The sequence below is a fragment of the Anomalospiza imberbis genome, chromosome 6 (assembly GCF_031753505.1).
Source record: "Anomalospiza imberbis isolate Cuckoo-Finch-1a 21T00152 chromosome 6, ASM3175350v1, whole genome shotgun sequence".
Lineage (NCBI taxonomy): Eukaryota > Metazoa > Chordata > Aves > Passeriformes > Viduidae > Anomalospiza > Anomalospiza imberbis.
The window spans coordinates 2931512-2937511 of NC_089686.1; positions in this window are offsets into that span (position 1 = coordinate 2931512).

Here is a 6000-nt window from a genome sequence, read left to right on the forward strand (position 1 = left end):
CTGGAGGGAGGACAGGATCCTCAGGGTTCTGGGCGCAGGAAAGACAGGGCCCCCGACAGCTGGCAGGCAGCAAGCGCTATCCCAATGCCCCTGGAGCAACAGAAGCAGCAGCAGCCCTGTGGCCTGCCCAAGGCTCCCCCATGAGGGGCTGTCCCTGCATGCAGGGGGAGAACCCAGCCCCGAGAGCAGCGTTTCTGCCCCGGCCCTTGTGCCCAGCCCAGCCTCCCTGCCACGTGTGCACTCACCGCTTGCCCAAGCAATGCAGGGCCAGCGTTACCTGCTGGGGCCTTTTATTGCTGCCCCCTCTGTGACATGTCCTCTGTGATGTCACAGGTGTCAGAGTGCATCACAGCCCAGCCAACCCCACCCTTGGTCCCCTGAGCCAACTCCTGGCTCAGGCGCTCAGAGTGTCCCTGGTGTACTGCTTAAGGCTGCCCTTGGGTGAAGCTTCTCCAAAGAACTCCCATTGTTCTTTCATTTGGATTTATTTTCATCTGCCCTTCATTGACAGTCTCAAAGATATCCCTGTTGGAAGGCACCCTTGAGGATCACTGAGTCTAAGCTTTGACTCCTCACTGGTTGAGCTACACTTAAACCTCGGAGTCGTCGAGATTGGAAAAGTCCCTGAAGATCACACAGTGCGACTGCAAACTTAACACTGACAACGGCACCAATCAGCCAGTTCCCCAAATGCTACATCCACATGACTTTGAAACCTTTCTGAGGGTGGTGACTCGGCCATTTTCAAAGGCAGCCTGGTCCCAAGCTTGACGTCCTTTTTGTTGCAGGAATTTTTCCTAGAGAGCCAATCTAAACCTCCCATGGCGCAATTTGAGGTAGTTTTCCTCTGGTCATATTGTTTGTTCCCTGGGCTAATATAATGACCCCCACCTAGCTGCAACCTCCCTTCTGGGACCATTTGCATAGCGTCTGGCAGTTGGCCTGCGAGACCAGCTCCAGGCAGAGGAGGGAAAGGTGCTGCAAAAGCACTGTACTGCCCATGATCCAGTGGGACAAAATGGGTTCTCGATGGACAGAAGAGTTTCAGGTCACCTGGAACGGTTTCCATGTGAGGAGAAACTCTGTGCCAAATGCATCGGCCAAGGAAATCCATCCCCTTCCAAACAGAAGGAAAAATCAGAATTTTCCTTGTAGAATATTGAAAAGCTTGAGTCAAAGTCAGTGCTGGAAGGTCCGTGTAGGTTTTGCTAACCAGCAAGGCCAGACTGTGAAAAGGGGATCTCAGCAGCCAAGGAATGCTCTCTTGCTCTGGGGCCCTCCATGGCGCAGGCAGCACAAGTGAGAGCCCTTGCGTGGCCTTTGCCTTCAGCAAGGCCCTAGTTTGGGCAAACCCTGAATTCCCTGGGAAAGCAGCTCAGATTTACACTGCCCAGCCTGAAGGGTGCCAGAAGACAGACAAGCCCCACAAGGTGCTATTGCAATCCAGCTTAGGCTACAGCTTTCTGCCCTTGTACCTCTGGAGCCTTGGAGGGGAAGGCTGCGTGCCTTGCAGTGAATTTCACCAGCTCTCCTGCTAACAGCCCTGGGCACCCCAAGGCTCTTTGCTCGGAGCACAGGCAACAGCAGGAAGAAATCCTCACCTGGCTTTTGAGACCCCTGAGACAAGCAAGGACGAGCAAGGACTTCTTCTTTTGCAGAGAAGCCACAATCAGCGCTGCACAGATGCTTCTCTCAACCACCAGTCACTGAAAATTCAAACGTTACTCTTTGGGTTTGGGGTTTGTGTTCTGTTTTGTTTGGAGCTTTTTCCCCCACAGGAAAACCTGTGGCATTTGCCATATTGCACACCCAGATTTGAGTGGTCCACTCTCGGTGCTGTCTACGTGGAACTCAAAATTGTGCCTTTGCCCCTCTCTTTCCCCTGTTTGGATGTGTCAGTTCCCGGGATTGATGGGTAACAGCATTTCTCTTCTCTCACCTTGTGCTCAGGAGCTGGAAGAGCTGATCCCTTCCCTCTCCATCACCAGCTTGACCCCAGGAGGGTTCTGTAGTAGGGTAAAGTGGCATGTTGCCAGTGGCTCAGCTGCCAGCACCGGTGCTAGCCAAGGTGGAAGGCTCATCTGTATGGCTTGAGTCAGCTCACAGCTGCCAGCATCTGGGCTGTGTCCTGCCCCACATTCTTCCTGCCATCAAGTTGCAGGGGCTGCAGCAGGATGGCAGGGGGGGGAAGCCAAAGGGACTTCAGCAAATAAGGTCTCTTTCATGCGTGGGCTCTTTCTGTCGTTGTCTGCTCCCATAGGCAGTTGGGCAAAGCCTTGCCCGAATGTAATAAAGCACTGAAAAATACTGCAGTAGTTTTAAATAGATATAAATCATACTATAATAATACTGTAATAACTCTGTTGTATGATAAATTTCATTGAAACAACACTGGGTCAATAACAGCGGCACATCAGCTTCTTCCATTCATATTTACATGAAACATGCCTTATTCTAGAAGCATTCCATTTGGAAATTAGTGACTTTCCCACCATTTCCATTGTGTTTTGTGTTGACATCATTTTCATCTTCTTGGCAAACACAGCCTGGGATTGATGTGGCTAAGAGACTTTATCTATTGCTTGGTTCAGCCGGGTTTCAGATCAGTGCTTCCCGTGATCTGCCTTCAGCTTGGCCAACATCTCTTGCAGCCTGCAACTCGCCTCAGAGCGGTCAAAGACTGTCAATAGGGACTGGAGGGATCACAGCCTTTTCTGGAGGTAGCTCCAACCTTGGCAGAAATAAACCAACCTACGACGCCCTGGCATGAGGCTTTCCCACTACCACTGATCCCACCAAAGCCAATTTTCCTGACCCAAGGCTGAAGTGAAGATGAGGAGGGCACAGAGAAAAGCAGCTGCATAAGTTTGAGCATGAGAGTGAAGTTGCTATTAATGACCTTATGAAATGACATTACAAAACACTCTTTGGGTTAAAACTGGCTCCCCATCACAGTAGTATGGACTTGTTTAGGTTTTAAAAGATCTCTAAGATTGTAGAGAGTCCACCCACAAACCTGACATTGACAAGTCGACCTTGAAACCATGTCCCCAGGTGCCACATCCCCACATTCCTTAAGAGCCTCCAGACATGACAGCATCCTTCATTACACGGGCAGCCATGACAACCCATAACAACCCTTTCAGAGGAGAAATTTTTCCCAAATACCCAATCTAAGCCTCCCATGGCAGAAGTTGAGGCCATTTCCCTTGTTTCCTGGGAGCAGAGCCTGATCCCCACCTGGGGCGTGGCTCCATGCTTCTGTCAGGGAGTTGTAGAGAACAAGGAAGTCCCTCCTGAGCCTCCTCTTCTCCAATCTCAGCTCCCCCAGCTCCCTCAGCTGCTCCTCATCAGACTTGATCTCCAGACCCTTTCCTAGCTCTCTTCCCTTTCCTGTGCTCAGGCCTTTGCCTCCACTGCTGTGGAACCTGTTGCGGCATTCCACACTCCACACAAGCATGTTTTTTATCTAACCCTTTCTTGCTCTGAGTGAGAGATTAACCCCTTTTCCTTGCAGTGACCTAACTTGCAGTCTGATTGCTGGCTCTGCTTGTTTTCTTGCATTTTGCATCACCCCCACAAAAGAAAACATCCCCATACAAAAGCAACCGCTGCTAGAGGGGAGTAGAGAAAGTCCGCAAGTGCTTTGTGGGCAATTCCCATCCTTTATTCATCAGTGGGTGTGATTTGGGCTTTGCAAACGATTGGAAAAAATTGTTTCCCTCTTCCCCTGCTCAGGGTGCTTTAACAAGACTAGGAACCAACTAGAAGCGAGGGAAGATTGATGTTCTGGAGAGGGCAAGCACGTCTGCAGCCATTCACTTGTTATGCTTCACCAGGACCAGAGTGGAATACAGAAACCTCTGGCTCCAGCTAGAGGCCACTCACGGCTGGGTTTCTAAGCTGAACAGAGCTCTCCTTCGGAAGTATCGCTCTGCCTCCGTTAAGGTGTGTGGTACAATAGGCCCAATATCTCAGAGGGAACGAGAAGACAAGAGAATAGAGAAATTGCTTGCTTCCCAGGAAGTGGCTGAACATTGCTCGTCTATGAGAAGTAGAGAATAAATGTTTTTTTCTCCTTCACTTTTGCATGCACAAACTCTCAATTTTTTCACTATAATCAACAGCTTTATCTTATCTGACTAGTTGTTTTCCATTTTATGTTCTCTCCCCTGTCACACTAGGAAGGGGAGTGATGGAGTGGCATAGTGACCACCTGGCATTCAGCCAAGGTGAACCCACTACACCCATTTTTAGAAAGGGTAGGAAGGAACACTCTGGAAATGACCAACACAGCAGCCCCACATCAGCGCCTCAGAAGATCACGGAGCACATCCTCCTTGAAGCTATGCTAAGGCACATGGTGGACCGGCAGGTGATTCGGGACAGCCGAGGGCGAGTCCTGCCTGACCTACCCAGTGGCCTTCAATGATGGAGCGAGTACATGAAGGGACAAGGGAAGGGCTACAGGTGTCATTTATCTGGACTACTGGAACGCCTTTGACATGATCCCCACAACATCCTCTCTAAATTCGGGAGAGATGGGTTCGGTGCCTGGACTGTTGGATGGATAAGAAATTGCATGCACGGTGCTTCCAGAGGTCAACAGCTCAGAGTCAGGATGGATGTGGGTCACCTGTGGTGCCCCTCAAGGTTCTGTTCTGGGAGCAATGTTCCTTAATATCTTCATTGATGCTGTAGATAAAGGGATCGAGGGTATCCTCAGCAGATTTGCTGAAGTCACCAAGCAGAGTGGGGCAGTTGCCACACCTGAAGGATGGAATGCCAACCAGAGAGACGTGGACGTGCTTGAGGAGTGGAACCATGGCAATCCCATGTGGTTTAAAAAGACCAAGTACGAGGTGCTGCAACTGAGTCAGGGTAGGCCTCAGGATACATCCAGGTGCAGTCTGGCCCCGGGACGCAAAGAGGAAGGGAGCTCCTGCCTGTCTGTGTCCTGTCAGCCTGTAGGGTATGCCCCAGGGCAGCCAGGCTGTGACCGCAGCCATGTGTCCCTCGCTCTCTGTGCCCGGCACTGCCGGCCCCGCTGCCCTGCTCCCGGAGCCCTGTCCCCGGGCAGAGCCGTTCCCTGCCCGGGCACAGCCCCATGGGGTGCTCCCTGCCGCGGCCTGGGCTGGCCCCAGAGCAGGGTCCCCCTGCGGGTGGTCCCGGGCCGGCCGCGTGTCCCCGGCCGGCTGTGCCCGGGCAGCTGCCTCAGCCGTGAGGGCTGCAGAGCTGCGGGAGCCCACGGCTCTCTGCCGGCCGCGCTCCAGAGCTCCCAGCTCCAGCTGGCAGGGCCTCAGCGCCCGCCCTGTGCCCTCCCGCACGGATGGACAGGCCAGGCCCTGCTTGCTGCCCTCCTGGTGGCATTCCTGGCCCCTGCGCTCTGCAAGGGCTTCTCCAGGGGCACCTTCCTGCGGCCTTTGAGTCCCTGCACGGGAGCCAGCAGAGACCGGCACAGGGGCTGCTGGCAAGGGCCTGGAGGGACAGCGCCAGGGCCAGCGGCTTCCCACTGATGGAGGGCGGCCTTAGGCTGGAGATGTGCAAGGATTTCTGGCCTCTGAGGCTGCTGAGGCCCTGGCCCACGCTGCCCACAGACGCTGTGGCTGCCCCATCCCTGGCACTGCTCCAGGCCAGCTTGGATGGGCCTTGGAGCAACCTGGCCTCGTGGAAGGTGTCCGTGCCCTTGGCAGCAGGGCTGGAACAAGACAATTTCTAAGGACCCTTCCAAGCCAAGGCATTCTGGAATTCTGTGATCAGAGGGGCTGGGGGCAGCCGGGCTTCATTTCTGTTTAGACCCATTCCAGCACTCTAAGTGTGCTGGAGTTCAAAGAGTCTGTTCACAAGCCCAGATTCACAGCCTGTGACATTTACCACTGCTATAGGTCTGGCTGAGATCAAGAAAGTCTGCCACGCTCCAGATTCTGCAAAACTGTGTTTTATTGAAACAAAAGGAAAGCAGTTTCCAGCTTGCCACTTGTAAATGCTCTGACTCTAGAG